We start from the raw sequence: 22,877 nt of genomic DNA on the forward strand, positions 1-22,877 counted from the left end.
CAAGTGACCACACCTTGGCCGTTGACCCGATCAGCCCTGGCGATTACAAAAGAGGAGTGGAGAGTCAACGCACCCGGCCTCCTCCACGAACGCGACACGCATCCCACATGGTCGTGTCTCTCGCTAAATCCAGATCTAGTGATGGTGCAACAACTCAACAGAGACGGGGCTCAACAGCCGGCACAACAACGGGGACGTAGAGAGAGTTTGTGGGGAGGAGCGAAGGTGGACGGGAAGGGCGCGGCATTGCAGAGGAGGCGGGGGCGATGGCAGAGGCAGTGAAGATCCGGGACACTCGGCGGCGGCACACAGAAAAAGGTCGGATTCAGGAAGTTGGAGAGGGCCAGCAAGAACACCGGCACCATAGGCCTCACACGCCAGAGTCAAAAGCCCATTTACAACCGACCATAGGCTAAACAGGGCCCATATACTGCCTAAAACACCCCTGATCAACCAGGGGCTCCCATTTCGTGGGAGCTTAGTATCTGTAGCGACTAGCTACGACTGTTCTTTCCCTCAAAAAAAAAAAAAAAAGCTACGACTGTTCTTGTAGCTGCTTCGTGGGACCTGTGCTGAGTTACACTAGCATGAGATTTAACGGTGGCCGCAGCAATTGCGGTTTTATTATTTAAAAGGTTTAAGTATTACACCCAGCCTCTGCATTACTAAGATGCACACAGGCAACAAAGTTCTCACGATAAGACAAAATAAAAGAAAAAGGCGAAATACAAAGATGAATATCTGTATGACACCTAAATCGAAGGAGGCCCAATCCTAAGATCATGTTGCCACCCATGTTAGGTAAAACTATCCTTCGCCGCAGCCTCCAATCGTGTACACATCTCTGTAAACAGGTCTCGATTCTCCACTCGCTGTAGAGAGGACCATAAATGAAGCGTCCCGGTACATCTACAGATAACCTGCATAAGGAAAGTATTTTTATCATTAAAAACCTTATCATTTCTACATAGCCAAAGTGACCAAATCACGGCAAGCGCTCCCATCCTAAGAAGAATTCTAAACTTGTGATCAATCTCATGTAACCAGTTGCCAAATATATTAGCAACACTACACGGAGGATACAAGCCGGAATCTATCTCGATGACTAACCATATAGAACGAGCCAATTTACAATGGAAGAACAAATGTTTTATTGTCTCATCATGCGAACAAAATACACATTGCATACTTCAATGTCAATTCCTCTTAATAAGGTTATCTTTAGTAATAATGACTCCGCGACGAAAATACCACACAAAGATTTTATTCTTAAGAGGTATCTTCATCTTCCAGATCTTCTTATTATTATCAACTGGCACATCGGATTGGATCAGAGCTCTATACATAGACTCCACTGAACTGCCCATTCCCATGTAGGTTCCAACGAAAGACATTGGACCCTTGTGACAACTGTACCGTGGTTAACCGTTGGAGCAGTATTTTCCACGATTGGAGTCTAGGTCCCAATTAAATCCCTTTTGAACGTCACATTTGACGAAATTGATTCCAAAACCTTGGCAATAGCATCGCCCTTGTGACGCACAATATTGTACAGAGCTAGATATTGCGCCCGGAGAGTAGCATCCTTAATTGAGAAGGAACCATAGCAGAAGAAATATTTCTTCGTTGCCATTAGTCCGGCCCAAAAATGAGAGTCCCCGGGCTTCCAGTATACTTGGGATACCGCCTTAGAACCCACATATTTTCTTTTTGGCAGGGTTTGTCATACACCATCTTTCGTCAACAACTTAAACAACCATTTGCCGAGGAGGGCCCTATTCTTAACCTCAAGGTCATGAATGTCCAAACTGCCTTGGTCCTTGGGACGGCAAACCACACTCCATTTAGCCAGCCAATATTTTTTCTCTCGCTGTCTCCTTGCCAAAAGAATCTCAATCGGAAGTAATCCAATCTATGTAATACTCCTTTCGGCAATTGGAAGAAGGAAATCATATATAGTACCATGTTACTTAGTACTGAATTTATGAGGACCAACCTTCCACCCAGAGATAGAAATTTACCTTTCCAACTACTAAGTCTTTTTTTGTAGGCTCTCCTCAACATGTTTCCATTCAGCATTTGTGAGTCTTTGACAATGCATCAGTATCCCCAAATAAGTGATCGGAAACTGGCCCAATCCGCATTCGAATAGCTCAGCATACAGATGGGCTTCGTCTTGAGCCTCGCCAAAACAAAGCAGTTCACTTTTATGGAAATTGATCTTAAGCCCTGAGAGTTGCTCGAATGCTGATAAAATTAATTTCAGATTTCTTACTTTCTCGAGGTCATGATCCATAAAGAGAATCGTGTCATCGGCATATTGGAGGATAGATAGGCCACCATGCACTAGATGATTCACTACCCCATTAATTTAGCCATCAACCTTGGCACGCTCAATCATGACTGCTAACATATCAGCCACTATATTGAATAGCATGGGCGATATTGAGTCACCTTGTCGCAATCCTTTCTTCGTTTGGAAATAGTTGCCAACGTCATCATTGACTTTAATGGCAACAGTACCTCCAGACAAACTATGGATCATAGCACGCCACTCTGCAGAAAAACCTTTCATTCTGAAAGTCTGTCGAAGAAAAGACCACTTGACTTTGTCATAAGCTTTTTCAAAGTCGATTTTAAGAACCACCCCATTCAATTTTTTCTGATGCAATTCGTGAACTGTTTCATGAAGGACAACAACCCCATCTAGGATGTTTCTTCCTTGCATGAAATAAGTTTGAGAAGGACGAACCACATGTTCAGCAACCAAATTTAGCCTAATCGTCGCTACCTTGGTGAATATTTTAAAACTAACATTAAGGAGGCAAATTGGATGATATTGTTGTATCCTTTCAGCCTCATTAACCTTAAGTAATAAAATAATTTCACCGAAGTTTAAGTAGAACAAGTCTAGTTGGCCAGTGTGAAGGCATCCAAACAAGAGTAGGAAATCCCGTTTGATGATCTCCCCAAAATTCTGGTAGAACTCAGCGGGAAAACCATCAGAACCCGGTGCTTTGTTATGCTCCATTAGGAAAACCTCCTTTCTAACTTCCTCATCGGGAAATGGAAATGTTAGAAGGCTATTTTCCGCATCAAAAACCTAGGGGATGTCATCTGTTCGTGACTCATCCATCGAGAGGTTTCCTTCCTCAAGGGTTTCGAACATATTTTTATAATAACTAGTGATATAAGACTTAAGTTGCTCATGCCCTTCAATCATGCCCTCCTCCTGTTGTAGGGAATGAATAAGTTTATTTCGATGTCTACCATTAGCGACACCATGGAAAAATCTCGTATTCGAATCACCTTTCAGGATAAACTGAGAGTTTGAATTTTGGTACCACTTGAGTTCCTCCTCGCGCAGCATGTGAGCTAATTGGGCATTTGATTGACTCTTGATCTCTATTTTGGTGTCAGAGAGAGGTCTAATCTCTGCCAGAGCTTCTAAATCATCAATAATAGATGGAAGGTGAAGTTTCTCCTTTTTGAGGATACCCGCAGTGTGCCTAGCCAATCCACAAAGGAACTTACGTAATGCACGCATTTTGTTGTTCCATATGTGTATTGGGGTAAGCCCGGCAACCGGTTTATTCCACACGTCCTTGACCATTTCATGGAATCCATCCCGATGCAACCAACCCAGTTCAAACTTGAACCTGCGTCGATGCTGTGGTCGAGGTAATCCAGTGGTTAAGAGAATGGGTGCATGGTCTGAAATAGCCTCTATACGAGGAAGAGAGCGAACAGAAACCATTGGGAATTTGCATTCCCAGTCGGTATCCATTAAAACACCGTCTAATTTCTCATACGTCAGCTCCGGAAGGCTATTCGCCCAAGTGAATTGTCTTCCAATCATGGAAACCTCTCGCAAATCTAGATTGTCAATGACAATGTTGAAAAGGAAAGGCCAATGATCATCAAACCTACCTCGGCTTTTCTCATTTGGAAATCGTAGCAAGTTAAAATCCCCACCAAAGAATGGGGTAGGGATTATCTTTCGCCAGATTAACCAGTTCACTGAGAAAAACGGCCTTGAGCTCATCCTGGGCTGCCCCATACACGGCGACGAGGGTCCATGTGAAGTTGTCAGCTTTGTTTCGGATATGGAGTTCAATATGAAACTCTCCATCCGAACTAGCTAGAACATCCAGTCCCTGTGTTAATGCCAAGTAAAATGCCCCCAGAATGACCTCGAGGTGGCCGTGAAATCCAATTATAGTCCATCCCGCCAGACAGGCGGTCAAGCAGACTTGCTGAGAAATCACGTATCCCCATTTCAGATAAAGCCAGAAAGTCTAAACTGTACTTCTTATTACATTCCACAGTGAATAGATGTTTAGCCAAGTCACCAAGATCTCCGCTATTAAAGAACATGCCATTCATGAGGAAACAATAGGATATTTAGAAAATTTCACCCTCTTAGAGGGTTCACGACCTTTTTTCGAACAGTCGGACTTAGATTTACGACCGAAAGCTGTAAGCTCAACCAATGAACTAAGCCCGGGTTCCTCCAAGCCCACGTCTGAAACCTCCCCTACTACACGAGCGAGTAGCTGACCATCTGATGTGGCATGCAGCTCCTCCTCATCTAGATGAGAGGTAAAACATTTGCTAGAAACTCGTGGAGTGACCTTTAATCAATCATATTCCAAATGTCTCAATGCGTTTGTGGAAACAGAAATATCATTCTCATTATTTCCTAGACTAACACCCACATTATTCAACTTAGCAATGATGGATGTAGTAGAAAAAGATAAAAACGATTTGGGTGATGACGAAGTACCTTGGTTGTCGAGGTTCTGCATGGATTTACACCGCATCGCCTTGCCAGAGAGTCTTTGTCAGTGTCCGTCGTTACATCGTCAGCCACTGTATGGCGGGCACTGCGACGTGTGGGTGTCACCTTAGATGAAGAAAGACGTGTAGGAACCTCCACCGAAGGAGGGGATGAGGGTGTAGTAGCAACCCCCTCCCCGGTAGTCACAAGCACGGGTACACTCAACACCGTCGCCGAAGATGGCATGTCTGGAGGCGGGACCACGGGTGGTGCGTGCATGGGTGAGACGCACACATTTGGATTCATCTGAAAATGTTGAGCATCCGCGGACGCGTCCGGCTCCGATGAAGATCGAATAATAGTTGAATGTGCAGTGTTGCATGGCTACACATCTGAGGCCAGCCCTTTGTGTCCCAGCACACTCGAAACATGCATGCACGGCTCCAATGAGGTGCATGTTGGGTTGGCCCTACCCGAGCTGTTGAATGCCTACTAATTAAAGGAGCTTTAGGGCGCCCCGCTAAAACTCCGGCTGCCTGCACCGGCTTGGAGATAGCCGGCTGCGACGGCGCCGTCCGCGTCGGCGGCGGCAGCTGCGGCGCCACCTCCGCAGATGGAGAGTCCGGGCATCCCGCCGAGCCGCCGGTGACCTGCACCGACTGGAGGGCAGCGGGCGACGATGTTGTAGTCTGAGAAGGCGACGATGGCTATGACACAACGACAGCCCGTGGCATAGAAGGCGAGGCAGACTCCTGCGCTAAGAGCACTGAACCACGTCCTGTCACATCTCCAGAGCCCACACTCGACAATACACGTCATTGAACTTGAGTCTCATGAATTTTATTCGTCTGAGAAGAACTAGAAGACGGATGATTGGAAGGGTTCCCGGTGTGCTCTAAGGTGTCCATCACATCGTCCTTCTCCTTGGCGCCGCTCTCATCGTCAGCATCATCACCCTTGCATCCACAGATAAATGGGACAAAGTCAAGGTCCAGAATGTATCCAGCCGGTTCCTTCCTGAACGTGAATACGTAGCCCTTGAGCTTAACTAGCACATCTGTTGCAACAAAAGGCCCCGCATCATCCTTGTCCTTAGACAAAATCTAAGAGTTGGTCATAGCCACGAGAATCCGGATGTAGGATGGAAAGTATGTCTAGAGAGGGGTGATTAGACTACTTGACCAAATAAAAATCTAGCCTTTTCCCAATTTTATGTCTTGGCAGATTTTAGCAACTTATCACAAGTCAAGCAATCAACCTACACATGCAATTCTAAGAGTATAGCAGCGGAATGTAAATCATTGCATATGAAGGTAAAGGGGAGGAGTTTGGAGGGAGCAAATGCAATGTAGACACGGAGATTTTTGGCGTGGTTCCAATAGGTGGTGCTATCATACATCCACGTTGATGGAGACTTCAACACATGAAGGGTAACGGCTACGCGAGTCCACGGAGGGCTCCACCCACGAAGGGTCCATCAAGAAGCAACCTTGTCTATCCCACCATGGCCATCGCCCACGAAGGACTTGCCTCACTTGGGTAGATCTTCACGAAGTAGGCGATCTCCTTGCCCTTACAAAATCCTTGGTTCAACTCCACAATATTGACCGAGGCTCCCAACTGACACCTAACCAATCTAGGAGACACCACTCTCCGAAAGGTAATAGATGGTGTGTTGATGATGAACTCCTTGCTCTTGTGCTTCAAATGATAGTATCCCCAACACACAACTCTATCTCACATATTTGGATATGGTGGAAAGATGATTTGAGTGGAAAGCAACTTGGGGAAGGCTAGAGATCAAGATTCTTGTGGTTGGATTGGAATATCTTGGTCTCAACACATGAGTAGGTGGTTCTCTCTCAGAAAATGAATGCTGGAAGTGTAGGCATGTTCTGATGGTTCTCTACACGAATGGAGGATGGGTGGAGGGGTATATACAACCTCCACACAAAATCTAACCATTATACACAATTTACCAAACTCGGTGGGACCGGATACTGAAACTCGGTCAGGCCGATTTAGTTCAAAATGTGAATGTTAGGCTTTTCGGTGGGACCGACATGTCAACTTGGTGGGACCGATTGTGTTAGGGTTAGGGCATAACGTAATCTCAGTGAGACCGATCACATGAACTCGGTGAGACCGATATCTGTAATAGGCAAACAGAGATTTGGTCAGGCAAACTCAGTGGGACCGATCGCTCATTTTGGTGAGACCGAAACATTACGAAAAGGAAACAGAGAGTTTGCATTGCGAACTCGGTGGGACCGATCGCTCATCTCGGTTAGACTGAAATGTTACGAATGGAAACAGAGAGTTTGCAATCCCATCTCGGTGAGACCGGGATCCCTATCAGTGAGATCGAACTGATTAGGGTTTCTGGCTATGGCTATGTCAAATGAACTCGGTGGCGCCGGATAGATCAAATCGGTGGGGCCGAGTTTGACTTTTGTTTTGGGACGTATGTGGATATGAGAAAGTGGTTGAGGGCTTTTGGAGCATATCACTAAGCATTCTGAGCAAGCAAGCCATAAAGCAACACCTCATCCCCTTTTAATAGTATTGGCTTTTCCTATGGACTCAATGTGATCTTGGATCACTAAAATGAAAATGTAGAGTCTTGAGCTTGAGCCAATATGTGTCCTTAGCATTTTGAGGGGTCCACGTCTCTAGTCCTTGCCATGCCAATCATTGAACTTTCTGAAAACATTATCTTGAATGGATATTAGTTCAATGAGCTATATGTTGTTAATCATTACCAAAACCACCCAGGGATTAGTTGCATTTTCAATCTCCCCCTTTTTGGTAATTGATGACAACATATAGATCAAAGCTTCGACAAATGATAATAAGAGTGAAATATATCGTCGCTTTGAGAAGTATGTGATAAGCAAGGGCTCCCCCTAAATTTGTGCATTATTTAAAATTTGCTTTTGAATGTAAATGCACAATCGATTAGGATCATGGGTTACTCTTCCATGTCACATACATCTTGGTGGAGCGCTCATAATGATAGAATATGAAATATGCACTCATCACCAAGACAAAGTGAATGATCATACATGAGAGATAAATAATAGCAGCATTCAAGCACAAGCATTGAAGTATGATATGATCAAACACATGACCATACAAGTATCTCACACACACATTATCATCCAAGCAAGCAAACAAATAAGTAGAAAACAAGTAGCAAAAGAGATAGCAAAAAGAAGCAAAGCTCTCTCTCTCTCGAAGCCTATGATCTATACACTTTCTCCCTCTTTGGCAACAAGTTACCAAAAAGCTCGAAAATGCATAGTGCTATGTGGCTCTCCAAGCTTGATCTACGGGAGGTGGCGTGGAGAGGACTCCTAGGAAAAATGCATCTATTGAGGTTGAAGGAGCTGGTGGAGTTGCAACTGGAGGGGAAAATGAGGCTGTGGCTGCAGGTGTTGAAGTAGTAGCTCTAGTGTCTTTCACTGGCACTGCTGCAGACCTCTGCCTTCTGGGCACCCTTTGATATGCATCTATAGTGGTCTTGTCACTCCTATCCTCAAGCTCTTCTTGGATCTTCTCCACAGAAGTCTGAATCTCTGTCACCTTGACATCCAAGTCATGAAGTTTGGTTTCAAAGATTCTCTCAAGACTCTTGATTCTGAGTCAGAGTAGCCAATTCTTTCTCAATCCTCAAAGTGGACTGAATAAGATAGCCAAGTTGGTCTTGCTTTGACTTGAGAAAAACTTGTGAGGCTTCTTCAGCACTTGGCATCTTGGCTGCCTTCTCTTCTTTTGCTTTCTCCCTCTTCTCTTGAGCCTCTGCTGATGTAGGATCTTCAGCATTCATGACAACTGTGTTGTCATCAAAGTCAGGCCTCAAGGGAAGGTGCTCTTTGTCCAATAGATATGTGCATGTGCCCATCTTGGAATTGATGAGCATCTGGATGTGTGGAGCATACCCACACGGCCTTTTCTGATCAGCTATTGTCCTCTTGATTGTCTCTACAATCAGTGTCATCACTTTGAATTTTTCTGGCACATCAAACATATGCAACAAATTGATGGAGTGTCCTATTATCATCCTGTGATCACCAGACTTGGGTAACAGAGTGTGCCTTAGGATAGTATTGATAGTAGGCAGGCCTAACAGGAGAAAATAGACAGAGCCAAACTTGTGATGTTCCAAAGCTGCATCTGGAATCTCCTTGTACATATGTGCCATGAAGTTGTGTCCCTTCCTTGGCTTTGCATACACATCAGTGTCATCCTCATGCTCTGCAGGGGCATTGATTAGCTTGGCCCACTCTACAACTGTTGACTGGTACCTTGTACCTTTAGACATCCATACTATTCCGCCATCTGGGTAGAAATGAGTTGTTGGATAGAATTGCATGATAAGCTCATCATTCCACTTGGTCAACTTCTGACCCACAAAGGCATCAACTCCATTCATCCTGAAGCTCTCATGAACTCCAGGGAAGTGGTCTTCATTGTTGTCGATGTACTTCCAGTCAACCCACTTCATGTCACATACAATGGGTTTCTTGTCCAGGAGCACGGCCTCATAGAAGTCCTGTTGTTCCTTAGTGTGGAACCTGTAATCTACAACAGTTCTTCTTCTTGAGGCATATGCATTTAACTGTCTCCACGGTCTGAGATCTGCATCCTTCCTTATCTTCATGTTTTCAGCCACTGGATGTGTATCATCATGATCAGGGATCTTGGGCTTTAGCTTTCTGAGCACTTGGGATCCATCTTCTTCTTCTTCTTCTTCTTCCTCTTCTTCTTCTTCTTCTTCTTTAGTTTCAGGCACTGGGCCCTTGTTCTTCTCAGCAGCAGGTATGTTCCTGGTGGATCTCTTGGGTGCAGACTTGGTGGCTGGAGCGGTAGCTTTGGGGTTGGTCTTAGGCTTTGAAGGAGCAGCCCCAGACTTGATGGCATCCCCCATCAACTTTTGAGTCTTTGATGCTGGTGCATCTTCCTCTTCTTTCGCTTCTTCCTCATCATATTGAACCATCATTGAGGGCTTTCCAATAACTCCGACCATAGTTTTCTTGGCACTTTCCTTCCTCTTCTTGCCTTCACCAGCAGCCTCTGCCTTCGTTGATTTGGAGGCTTCAAGAGTTGAGGCTCTGGCCTTTAACATGGGCACTCTCTTGGCAGGAGGCTTCTTGTGCATACCAGGCTTTGTTGAAGCAGCCGTGCCAAATTCCTTCTTAACCACTCTCTTGTGCATACCAGGCTTTGTTGAGCTGACCTCCTCCTCAGCAGCAACATAATCTTCATCCTCAGAATTAGAGTTTCTCTTCTTCCTCTTCCTAGTAGCAGCCTTAGGTAGGTTGCTAGGAGTACTTCTGCTACCCTCATCATAGCTGTCAGAGGGACTAGTGCCCTCACTCAGGTTAACTTGCTCCTCAGACTTGTTCTAGCTATCACTCTGATCAGACATTTCTCACACCGCAAACTGAAAGCTGACCCTGTGAATAGATATATATGTGGTAGAGTGAATGAGTATCACAAAGTGCAGAGATTTTGCAAAAAAAATGAGTCAAAAACTTAGTTTTAGTTTTCCATAGAAAGCATTTCGGAACTACCGATTTGTTAAACTCGGTGCCATCAAAGCAATATTGGAATTTGAACTAGTGAGATCGGTCAGACTGAGACACGGTTCGGTGAGTCCGAGATTGCTAGGGTTTCACTGAGAGTTGAACTCGGTCACACCGATTTGCAAGTTTCGGTCAGACCGAAAGTTACAAGTGCAATGGCCTAAGCCAAATCGGTGAGACCGATTTCTACAACTCCGTCGGTCCAGATGAGTTTGGCGGAAACCCAACCCTAAGTTTTCGAATCAAAACTAATCTAAAGGGAATTTTTGCTGGATAGGATAATCTCATACATGGTAAGAATCATGGCATTCACTTTGTGCTAAGAATCGGAGGTAAAGATTGCACAAAGGATCAAACTCATACCCTAACTTGGCGATGAGCTTGCTACGACGGTGAACATTCCCGTTGACGGCGGCGGAGACCAGCGGCGGGAGGTTTCTGGCGATGAGGAGATGATCCGGAGACCTGAGTCAGCACAACAGGACACACGTGGGCGAAAAGGTTTCGGAGGAATTTCCAAAATTTGGCCCGTGGGTATATATATCCTGACCTTGTCGGTGTGACCGAGTGGAACAACTTGGTGGCACCGAGATGCAGAATCACAAGTGATTACTGCAACTCGGTGTGACCGAATGGTTCTAATTGGTTGCACCGAGATTGAAAACCTAGATCAACTCAATGAACTCGGTTTGACCAAAAGGAATGAATCGGTCAGACCAAAATACACAAAGAGGTTTTGGAAGTTTATGTCTATGATGAATCGGTGACTCCAAGTGCTCCTCACCTAGAGGGTTCGAATCTGACTTGATCAAACTTTGTGATGTAGCATGAATAGAGTTTCAGACGAGAAAATCATAGATAGCTAGAGGAAGTTCTTAGACATTCTTGTCCATCCATTTGGCAAAAGAAGAAGAGCCAAACAATCAAAGCAACAAATGGATGTCCTTGAATGAGAAAAATATGCAATCAACATGCTAACACAATAAAATGGCAAATGAAATATGTGGCAAAGCATGCACAAACACTCTAGCATCTATCAAGCAATTGGCGATGACTAGGTCATCTATATATGAGTATATTGACTGAGGAGTCAAATGAGAACATTTGATCGTAGGTCATACTCATCGTTTAAGCACAAGTGGGGTTACCACTTTTACATAACACTACAGCAGGATGGTCCAAACGCGACACTGCGATCAAAGACCCTTCGACGAAACTGTGTGCGATGCCATAATCGCAAATGGTGGTGTAAAAGAACCGTAAAAAAGGTGCAAAACGTTTACGATGGCGGAGCTATCAAGCACGGTTCAGATTTTAGTTGCGTGTGCGATGCAGGGCATACGGTTCATCTCAATGAACTGTTTCCGATGAGGCAGAACAAAAGAAATGGGCAGCTTGATGAAGGCGTGTGTGATATAAAGTTCACTCGAATGAACTGTTTGTGATTAGGAAACACAAAAGAAACGGTCAGCCAGATGAAGGTGTGTGTGATACGGGGCAAACAGGTCTGTAATCATAAATGTGTGTGAAGACCAATAATAACACAGACGATTGCTGCTAATAAGCCATGTGAATTGCTCTGTCTACAGTAGAATAACATGTATATATATAACTAAAATAAACATCCAATTACATAAGTGACTATACATATCATTCGCACACACCTCAATAAACAATTGCATGCATTCTAAAGTAGGAGAAACCATCGTCTAGTCATCTACTTATTGTGACGCTCCCGCCACTGCTATGTGGATCAATCCCTCGTCTGGGTCAGGAAGAAGACAATTCCTCATGTCAACGATCCGCCTATACATCTCGTAGCTTGTGTACGCATCCATGGCCACGTACTTGACATGTTGTCCATCCAGTCTTTCATGCCACACACTGTGCCAGGCGTTCTTGTCCTTATTGCTCTCTTCCTTCATCTTCGCGTAGTAGGGGTCGATGATGGCCGAGGCGAGGTCAACCAGGGAGTTCAGTTTGTTTTTTTCACTTCCCCAGACCTTGTAGTGGTGCTGGATGTTGACAAGATTCGGGCTTTTCAAGTCCGAAACCTTGAGCGCTTTTAGATCGTTGGTGGTGTCCACTGTAGCAAAACTGTAGTCGGAGCTATTGATAAACCTGGAGAAACGCTCGCAAGGCCTTGTGGAAAGGTGGTAGTGGTAGAAGAGGATGTCATGTCGCACGCACAACTGAGCGACAGAAACCTTCTGATCGTGCCCGGCACGACCGATGGTGTACTCGAGGTCGAAGCCGACCACTTGGTACTTGTCCTCGGCAAGGAACTGCTCCATAGTTTTGATGGAGCTCTCCACCGAGACCAAATCATTCGTGTACACCACTGAGAGGGCCTTCCCCCCTCACATGAGTGTCCACTATGTGATGCGTGGTGAACTGCCTGCCGTTGTCGTCGTCGGCCGCTGGGAGCGCCATTGAAGCCACGGGGAGCGCCATTGAAACCGCTGGATGTCCTCTCTGTATGTGTCCTTGTGGGTGTGCTTATTGTGTTGTGTGAGACGAGAGATGAAGGTAAATGACCGGAGGAATAAAAGGGAGTCGGGCGGCGTGGATTCTCGGCGCGTCCGCATGGCAGTTTTTGCAATGGGTAACTGCATCATCTCGCCGCGCCCGCCGCAACCGCTTGCATACGAACGTGTGTGATCATGCGCCGGCCCCAAACACTGGCAGCGCGCATGGAGGGACGAGGGAAGAGCACCCGAAGGGACGCGAGAGCAGAGAGAGCGCGGCGGGACGCGAGTAGAGCGCGCCATGGCCGCCTGGACCGCAAGCAACCACACACATAAAGCAGTTGAACATGCAGGAAATGGTCGCCTACAAGCCGGCCGACAGCTGCGTCGCTGTGTAGAGAGCGGACCGTGTGCTACCACCTCCGTCTAGTCTATAGTATCCTTTATATTTTGTGCCATACTTTGACCTCAAATTTAACCAACAAAATGTTAATGCGTGTTTTAAAAATTATATAAATGGAAACTATGTTCAAATACAAATCCAACTATATAATCTTTGGCGACATGAATTCGTTATTTATTAGTTAAATCATACTTATAAACCAGGACGGTGGTATAGTAGGTAATTAAATCGCAGACGTTTTTTTATTAACCGTATGTGTACATGGCCTTTCGTCCTCCTCTCGCACGTCTTGTCACCCCGCTGCCGCAGATGGCTTACAGCGCAAGCTTGTGCAGCGCGCGGGGGCATTCTTTTGGCCAAATGGTGGCGCCAATGAATCGTTGATGAGCCCGTTCCCGCGCAACCTCGCAGGTTCCCACGCAAGCTTCCTGCCCGACTCGGTGAAATCCCCCAAAATCCCAATGCTTACTGGCCTGCTATAAATACGCTCATGGCCAATGAGTCATGCGTCGCATTTTTCCCCTCCCTCCCTGTAGCTTATCTTGTCTGCTTCTCCCACAATCACCAATGGCACCGGTCCATCATCGTTGCTCAGCCACTCCGCCATCATTAGAGGACAACTCCAGCTGGGAGGCTACACTACGGTGGCGACGCAGTCCCCGGTGTAGTGTAGTGAGCATGGCCTCCCTGTTGGGTGTGCCCGGAACACCCACCACGCGCTCCGCCATCGGTGCCCGTCGGTAGCCGTTGCCGGCCACCATTGCCGCCACACCACCGTCGAAAGCCAGGGCCATCACGCGCTCCGCCGCCACGCCCCGAAGGCGGGAGGTGGCCGTCGTGGCCGCTACCCCACTGCCGGTCACTGTGGCCATCACCCGCTCAGCCATCACGGCCCGAAGGTGGGAGATGGTGGTCGTAGCCGCCACCCCATCGTCGGCCGCCGTGGCCGCCAGCCCACTGCCAACCGCCGGGGTCATCACCCGCTCCACCATCACCGCCCGAAGGCGGGAGGCGGCCCGCACGTGCGTCAGTGACCTTGCGCGCTACACCGAGTTCCTGCGGGACGAGGAGGAGCGCCTCATCGAGCATGTAAAGAGCCTTACCGCCGTCGTGGCCGTGGCACACGCCGCCTCAGAGGCGAGGAATCAGGAGATCTATGAGGTGAACTACCACTTCGGGAGGGGTCATCTGGAGCGGCAGAGGGCGTTCGAGGTGAGCATCACTGAAGCTGCAACAGCGGCAGGCACCGTATTGCGGTTGCCCAGCTCGTCGGTAGGCTCCTCCTCCTCCGCCTCTTACTGAGCGCGCTCGACAGAGGAGAGGCATCCAGAAGTAGTACAAAGCCCCTCCGCAGTAGTAGTAGTATTTAGGGGCTATTTTGTTTAGTTCATCTGACTATAGATGTGGTGGAACTATACAACGTACTTAAAATTAGCTAGTATATATAGTTGAACTAGCTATTTCAGTACGTGGTTGGCAACAATTGGAGAAAAGTGTGGTCGGTTCAGCTGTCGAGTTGAACTGTTTGTATAAATTAAGAATGACCGCTTAATCTATGAATGAAATATATGCTTAATTACTGAATTTTAGTTGCAAAAATTAGATACTGCTAGTGATTTTTAGCTTCATATTTTGACAAATCGCAGTGTTATAAGGATTGACAAATCTTACCAAATTGTTTGTACGTGGTTTCACACAGGTCATCCAAAACAACCGTTTGCATTGAAGGGATGCACAAATCCCGCGTTGCTCTCACTTTGCATATGGGTGTTCTATCTAAAACGTTTGTGATCAAAAGCTGCAGAAATCCTGCTTGGCACATTTTCACTTGGCTTCCTGGGGAAGCTGTCGGTTTGCATACAGGTGTTCTAACTAAAATGTTTGCGATGAGTGTTTTATATTTAAAAAGCGAATTAAACTGCGGCTTGGGCGTCATTAATGGAGAGGATGCGAGCAAGGCGAGCGGCCATGGAAGTCAAAGGGCATGCTTCCTAGTGAGCCTACATAGCATACATCTCGCGCGCTTCCTGGTGAGACTGCGCATTCGAGGACAGCTTGCACGCCTCTCGGTCAGCCTGCGCACCGGATGACGCTCGTACGCCTCCCGTTCAGTCAAGGTCAAGCAGCTGTCTGCACGACACCTCCTATAGCCATTAAAACCAAGACACATGGTGTCATGTGAATGGTTAACAGAACGCACACGGTTTGAAATATACAAACGTTTGAGATATTAAAGTGGTAGCTATTTTTTCAAAATGCCTTTGTTGGTTGCCATTATTCGAGTGCGCCTTCTCTCAAAATGGACATGAAAAATACCATAGCATGTCGGGTGCCATTCCATGATAGCATGCCAGGTTTCATGAATTTTAGACGAGTTTTGGATTTACTAGAATTTAAAAAGCAGGCATCTCAATGTTTTGCCGGCAATCAACGGTGGCCTGGTGTTTGAAATTCATTCCCATTTCTTGCATGGGACCTAAGCATGCACCCAAGGACACAGATTTGATTTTTCAACGAATTTATACGCACTGGAGCATGTGCATGTAGTTCAAATTTGAATTATGCACATAAATGCATTGAAAACTCAGTTAATGCATAAAATGTCCAAACGAACCCCGAAAGATCACAAAAATTCACACAACACTCCTGTTGTTCTATGTTGACCCAAAAAAATTGAAAGCAATAAGAGGCAATGGATATCGTTTCGTCCCCAAAGGTGGGACATTCCCTACCGAAAACCATCATGCTTGTTGTGAGAGGCTCCGGTTTCTGAGAAACATATACCCAAGCCTGCCCCAAATGTGACAAAATTTTTACCACGGCATGTTGATGCCGCTCCATGATAGCATGCCAATTTTCATGAATTTCAAATGGGGTTTGGATTTACTAGAATTTAAAAACCAGGCATCTCAATGTTTTGCCGGCAATCAACGGTGCCCTGGTGTTTGAAATTCATTCCCATTTCTTGCATGGGACCTAAGCATGCACCCAAGGACACATATTTGTTTTTTCAACCAATTTATACGCAAGGGAGCATGTGCATTTAGTTCAAATTTGAATTATGCACATAAATGCATTGAAAACTCAGTTAATACATAAAAATGTCCAAACGAACCCTGAAAAATCACAAAAATTCACACAACACTCCTGTTATTCTATGTTGACACGAGAAAAAATTTGAAAGCAATAAGAGGCAATGGATATCGTTTCGTCCCCAAAGGTGGGATGTTCCCTACCGAAAACCATCATGCTTGTTGTGAGAAGCTCTAGTTTGTGAGAAGCATATACCTAAACCTGCCCCAAATGTGACAAAATTTTTACCACTGCATGTTGATGCGACTCCATGATAGCATGCCAAGTTTCATGAATTTCAGAAGGGTTTTGGATTTACTAGAATTTAAAAACCAGGCATGTCAATGTTTTGCCGGCAATCAACGGTGCACTGGTGTTTGAAATTCATTCCCATTTCTTGCATGGGACCTAAGCATGCACCCAAGGACACATATTTGATTTTTCAACCAATTCATATGCACTGGAGCATGTGCATTTAGTTCAAATTTGAATTATGCACATAAATGCATTGAAAACTCAGTTAATGCATAAAAATGTCCAAACGAACCCTGAAAAATCACAAAAATTCACACAACACTCCTATTCTTCTATGTTGACATGAGAAAAAAATTTGAAAGCAATAAGAGGCAATGTATATCGTTTCGTCCCCAAATGTGGGACGTTCTGTCAGTGTACAAAAGTAGGGGCTCTCCTTTTGACTCCTTTACTAGTGCATGGGCGGTCAGAGCCATGAGTCGGAGCCACACTTAGCAGGGCAGAGGAGGGAAGCCAGAGAGAAGCCGAAGCATCAAGGCAAACATTACAATGCCAAGGCCGAGAGCACAAAGAGCAGAGGGACGAAGCAGGTTCCCCCGGCAAGACCCTTGCCGGGGCAGCTCGCCCAACACCAGCAGAGCACGCCACCCTTGAGCCCACGGTCTCCAACACCATCAACCACATTCGGCTAGGGCTCGGGAGGCACCTCCATGGTGGCATACAGATCTTTGTGAAGACAGAGAACACTCAAGAGATCTTTTTGAAGACAGAGAATACTCAAGATCATATGAGGACCAGAAGGCGGCGACCCTCGGCGGGATCCTAGCCGAGGAAGTCGACAAGGCCCCCGGCAAGACCCTTGCCGGGGATGACAGCAAGGCCCCCGGCAGGACCCTTGCTGGGGATGACGGCAACGCCACGACAGAGACCCTTGCCGAGGGCATCAGTAGGGCCACTGCCAGACCCGTACCAGCCAAGACTACCACCACCGTTCGCATGCAGCTGCCAGCCCAACCAGCTGGGCAGGCACCTGCGTGGCGACATGCGAATTGCAGGCCAAATCAGCAGGCACCTGCATGGTGGCGTGTGGACCTTCATGAAAGCCCTACCACCGCGCCACCTCAGTTGCCTGCCTGTCTACATGGCACTGCATGCATCGCTAGCCTGGGTGTGTGTCAAAGTGAGAAGGAGTGGCGACGGACGGGACGGGCCTCGTCCCCGTCCCCGATAAAGCTAAGGGACACCTAAGCGATGCATTAAATGCGTCTTGTCTTGTAATACGGGCAATAAGCTTGTAGTACTGTAGGCCTTTCCACCTCCTGTGTGCCACTGTGGCGGCCCCTTTTGACTATAAAAGGAGGCCTGTGGCGTACTGGAGGGGGATTCGACTCTTTTAAACTACACAACCACCGCAGCTAGTTCGAGAGCCCAAGAACACTCAATACATCCACCAAAGTAGGACGAGGGTTTTACGCATCCTCGTGGCCCGAACCTGGGTAAACGATCCTTGTGCTGACTGTTAATCCTGCTCTTCTCACGACCCCGTGCCCCGGCAACCGCAGTAGGGATTCTTGTGATCCCATAGGTGTCGTTTCCCACCGACATCTTTGGCGCGCCAGGTAGGGGGCGCAGTTGTGAGAATCTGGTCTAGCGGCCGGCTTAGCAGTTCCTCATGGCCATGGCTTCCGGAGAAGAAGACAACCAAGGGAACGACGCCGCCTGCAAGCGCGAAGGACGCCGGTGCAGCGACAGGAAAGCTAAGTCATATGAAATCTTAAGCAATTTCCTTTTTATATATGAGGTTATTGTCTTCGGAGGTCCTGCCCTATGTATGAAAGCCTGCATGCAAAGGGGCCCTTCCGCAATTGGCAATGCCCTTGTTCCGTTTCGAGTCCGCTCAACAGCTCAAGTGGCCGCGTCGAGAGTGGCAGGGTAGCGTTCCGCAATTGGCAACGCTCCCGGTTCCGACTCGAGTCAAGCTCAACAGTTTGAGCAGCCGTGTTGAGAATGGTAAGGTGGCTTGCTCGGCAGCAAGCACACTCGACAGGCCATTGAAGATCCGTCCTCAAGGTGCCGCCCTGGGTTTACGCGCCGGCAAGCCTGCCCGTTCAGCATAGGGTAAACATACAAAGGGGAAGATCGAACAGGAAGATAACACGCACTGTAACAAAAGTGTCGCGGAGTTATATTACATCAATTGTTGTTGCAGTTCTAACTAAAGATAAAAACTGTCTTGGTCGTGAACCTACAGCGACAGTGGGAGACGGGGTGCCTAATCTCGACGCTGGCCCTCCACCTATCGATTTCACCGATGCGACTGATGATGGGCTTGATATGCTCCTTGAGCGCCGCGAGGTACACACCCGCCGGCAAGCTGTCCAGCGCGGCGTCGAAGTCGAGGTTGGGGTTCTAGTACGCCATCTTAGTGAGAACCTTGGTCATGGCACCCTCGCAAAGCCTCTGGGCCTCATTGGCCAGCGAGGCCGCCTGGTTGGCATGAAGCCGCTCCAAGGCACTGACAACCCTCTCAAAGAACAGAGTCAGGCTGCAGTTGGCGCTCAAGTTCGGCTCCGGGGTGTACCTCACATCCAGTATCCCCATGGTAGCTAGCTACGTGGCGGCCTTGTCGGCAACGACGGCAAGGCGATTGAGCCAGCGGTTCTCGCCCTCCACGTGTTCCTTGTGGGCGAGGGCGTCGTCCTTCCGCAGCTGCTTCTCGGTCTCCAGGTTCTTGGTCGGGGTCTCCTCCCAGGCCTTGCTCTCCGACAACATCCCCTCGAGACCCTCCAGCTTCAGCCTGAGGTCTTTGATGGAGTTGTTGGCCTCGGAGAGCTCCCCGGCCCTGCTGAGGACCATGCCCTGCGCCTCTGTCAGGGCGCTATTGAGCGTGTCCTTCTCCTTGGACAGCGCCAGGACCTGGTTTTTCAGCCCATCCCGCTCCACCTCTAGATCCTTCGTCTTGTCGACGTGAACCTGGGCCTGGGCATTAGGTGCCGCCCTGTGCGTCCGCTCCAGTCCCTGGGTGTGCTCCGCGACAAGATTCTCCACCTCCTCATCCTTGCCACAGAGCGTTGCGGCAAGCTCCTCCTCACGCGTGGCAAGGTCCTCCTCCTGGGAGTTCAGCGCGGCCTGGTGCTGGGCTCGAGCGGCCTCGGCTGCGGTGGCCAAGCTCTCCGCTGTCTCCCGGGCCTTCTCAATATTGGCCTGCTTCATGGTGAGCTCCACCTCGTGCTTGGCCAGCTCGCCCTGGGTGACCTTCAGCTCCTCACAAGCTTTGCGGAACCAATTCTGCGTCTCGGCGATGCGCCCCTTGAGGTCCGCCTCCGCCTTATCCACCGTTGCCGCCCTGGACTTGGCCTTGTCCAGGCGGGCACGGTGGAGCGCTTGGAGCTTCCGGAAGTTGGCACCCATGGCCTGGAGAAGCCACTCATCCTGAGAACCATCGCCACCGGTGCTCGGCTCGTCAACAACCTCGAGCCCGGAGGCGGCAAGCACCTCTTTGTCTAAAACCTCTCCCTCGATGGGCACCCTGGAGCTCGACGGACCTGGGAGGTGGACGAAGCGATCGTCGCTCACCCTCAGGTACCTACCGGAGCCAGAGGCAGTAGAGGAGGAAGGCTGGTCATTAGCCCCCTCCTCCTCGGCAACGGGCTTGCCGGCCTCCCCGGTAGGTCCCTTACCGGTATCCTCAGCAGTAGCCTTGTCGGGCTCCCCAGCAGGCCCCTTGGCGACGTCCTCGGTAGCATCCTTGGCGGCCTCTTCAGCGGCGATCTTCTCGGCCTCCGCCGTGGCGTTCTTGGCTACATCCTCGATAACGGTGTCCAGGTCCTCCTGGTCCGCCGGGAGAGGATCTGGGGATCGGAAGGGGGGTGAAGCCAAGACCAGGATTCAAGAAGAACAGAATAGAAGGGATGGAAGGCGAGTGGCTTACCCATGCTGGGCTGGGAAGCAGAGGCCCCCTCTCCGCCAGCATCAGGCGCCGAGGTGTGGCCGCCGGTGCCCAAGCCTGCCTCCTCCTCCTCTGTGTGCATGGGCTTGGAGCTTGGCGCCCTTGCCGGGGACGCCCCTCGGGGCGGCGTGGTTGACGGAGGCGGCGTGTTGGGGGTAGCCCTCAGGGGCTCCTCCTGCTGCTGTCCTCCCCCTGCGATCGCGGCAAGGTCAGCGCCAAGGATCATGCCCTTGGTACACATCGACGGGAAGTGAGTGGCAAACTTACGCTGGGGGCTGCGCCGGGGGCTGCTGTCCGGACTGCTCACCACCACTAGTGGCACCTTAAAGGTGCCCGCCGGGGGCTGGCCGCCCGTCTAAGACCTGGCCCTCTTCATGCTCTGGGCCACTGTCTCCATATCCTTGCCAATACGAAAACAAGTCAAGATGAGAGGTACGATCAGTGGAGTTGAAGATGACGAAAGGAAACGGCGCTTACTCTTCCTCCTCCTCTTCTGTTGCCTTCCTCTTCCTCCTCGGGCTGAGAGACCCGAGGTCAAAGAAGACCTCCATGTGGTCATCTACAGGAGGAGGGGAAGCGGGCGGCGGAGGGGAAGCAGGCGGAGTTAGGGGACGCTTGGACGAAGAAGAAGCAGATGCTTTCTTCTTCGCCACCGCGGCCTTCACCAACTTCTTAGCCGCCGCGGCCCTCACTTGGTGCGCGAACGTCTCCTGGGTTTGCCGGGGTGGCATGGCCCTGCCGGGCCAGACTGGCTCGCCGGAGGTGGCCCGTCGCAGGACTCGCCTTTTCCCCGCGGCTGGGGGCTCGACAGCCTCAGCCTCCTCCTCGGACGGCTCATCGTCGTCGTCTTCAATAAGATGAGCCCCGGTGCCGGCGCTGCTGGCCTTCCCAGCAGACTCTGCCCACTGGGTGAGCTCCTTCTCCTCTACGGCCGCCGCGGATTTGTCCTCCACGCCGCCGGTGCTGCCGGCCTCCCTGGCAAGCTCCGCCTCCGCCGCCCTGGCGGCGATGTAGTCCAGCTCCGCCTGGGTGGTGTCCTGGATGAGCCACGGTTCCTCACAGATGTACTTCTCCACCAGGGTGTCAAAAAACTCCTGCACCTACTCCTCGGGCGGGGCGACCCAGCTTCGGACGAGGCCGTGCACGTTGCAGTCCGGCATCATGGCGATGATGTCGGTCTAGCGCGAGTTGTTGCTCAGCTGGACCACCCCCGCCAGCAACCCAAACAAGGGCCCCTTGACGACCTTGCCAGCCTTCGCGGCCTTGCCGGACCTCTCGGCCCTGCCGTCACTGTCCACATCGACCTGGAAGAGCCGCTAGCAGAAATGGGCGTGCGCCAACACGGGGAAGTTGTGGTCGAGGCCGGGGCGGAGTCGCATGATGTCCGCCGCGTTCGTGAAAAGCTAGGCCGGCCTCCCCTTGTTATGCAGCGGAGTGATTCGGCGGCGAAGGAAATCTGCCCCGATCATCTCAAGGGTGAGCCCGGCCTCGGTGAGGCGAAGAATCATGGTGGTGGCGACCGTGAGCTTCGTGTCGTCAGGGCCGACACTGCTCCAATCATTGTCGTGAACGAGCGGCGCCTGGCAAACCCAGAAGAACTCTTGTGGATCCTCCTCTTCGATCCAGCACCACCGGCCCCGCCACTCCTCTCACCTCTCCTTCTGAGCACCCTCCGGATATGTCCCCTTGGACCTCGGGATCCAGGCGACACAACCGGAGATGGCGCCTCCCTTCTGGATCCGAGGGAAGAAGTAGTGGCGGAAGAGCGCCGTGTTGGGGTGCACGCCGGCGAAGCCCTCGCAGAGATGGGTGAAGAGAGCCATGCACGCCATGGCATTTGGGGTAAAATCCAGGAGATGGAAACCGAAGGTATGCATGATGTCATTGAAGAAATCGGAGAAGGGGGGCAAAGGCCGCAGAAGAACTAATCAACAAAGAACGGATACCGATTCGAGGTGGCGTCGCCGCAGTTGGCGGGGATGACACGTGTGGCAGGATGCCCCGACGTCTCTCCCCCCGTCTTAACCCCCCACAGCGGCCTGAAGTTGTCCCGAAGGTGGGCTGCGTCGACCGTCGAAGGAAAGTAGGCGATCTCCGTTCGTCGCACCGCTGACTCCTTCTCTGGTGGCTCCGCTCCTTCGGCGTTTTTGGCCACTCCCTTGTCCTTGCCAGTCTTGGGTGCCATGGTGGCCGCGAGCAATGGAAGGGAAAGGGCAGCGAAAGTGCAGCGGCAGCGAGTAAGGGCTTGTGGAAGAAGGAAGGAACGGCGGCTCTGAGATTGGAGAAGACACAGAAGGTAAATGAGGAGCGTGCCCATGGCCGTTTCCTTTTTACGGGGAAGGCACGGGCCGCCTCTTTCCAC

The 22,877-nt window shown here is 49.6% G+C and overlaps 1 protein-coding gene across 3 annotated transcripts in view; it reads right to left on the reverse strand.

Moving 5' to 3' along the window:
* LOC119268325 (zinc transport protein ZntB-like) overlaps positions 1-370 on the reverse strand; it is a 6,485-nt gene extending 6,115 nt beyond the window's left edge. For all 3 annotated transcript variants that reach the window (XM_037549919.1, XM_037549920.1, XM_037549918.1), the window contains exon 1: positions 14-370. The gene's annotated coding sequence lies outside the window, so the exon portion shown is untranslated. The remainder of the gene's footprint in view (positions 1-13) is intronic.
* Between the last annotated feature and the right edge of the window lie 22,507 nt (positions 371-22,877).

This window comes from Triticum dicoccoides, chromosome 3A (genome assembly GCF_002162155.2).
Source record: "Triticum dicoccoides isolate Atlit2015 ecotype Zavitan chromosome 3A, WEW_v2.0, whole genome shotgun sequence".
NCBI lineage: Eukaryota > Viridiplantae > Streptophyta > Magnoliopsida > Poales > Poaceae > Triticum > Triticum dicoccoides.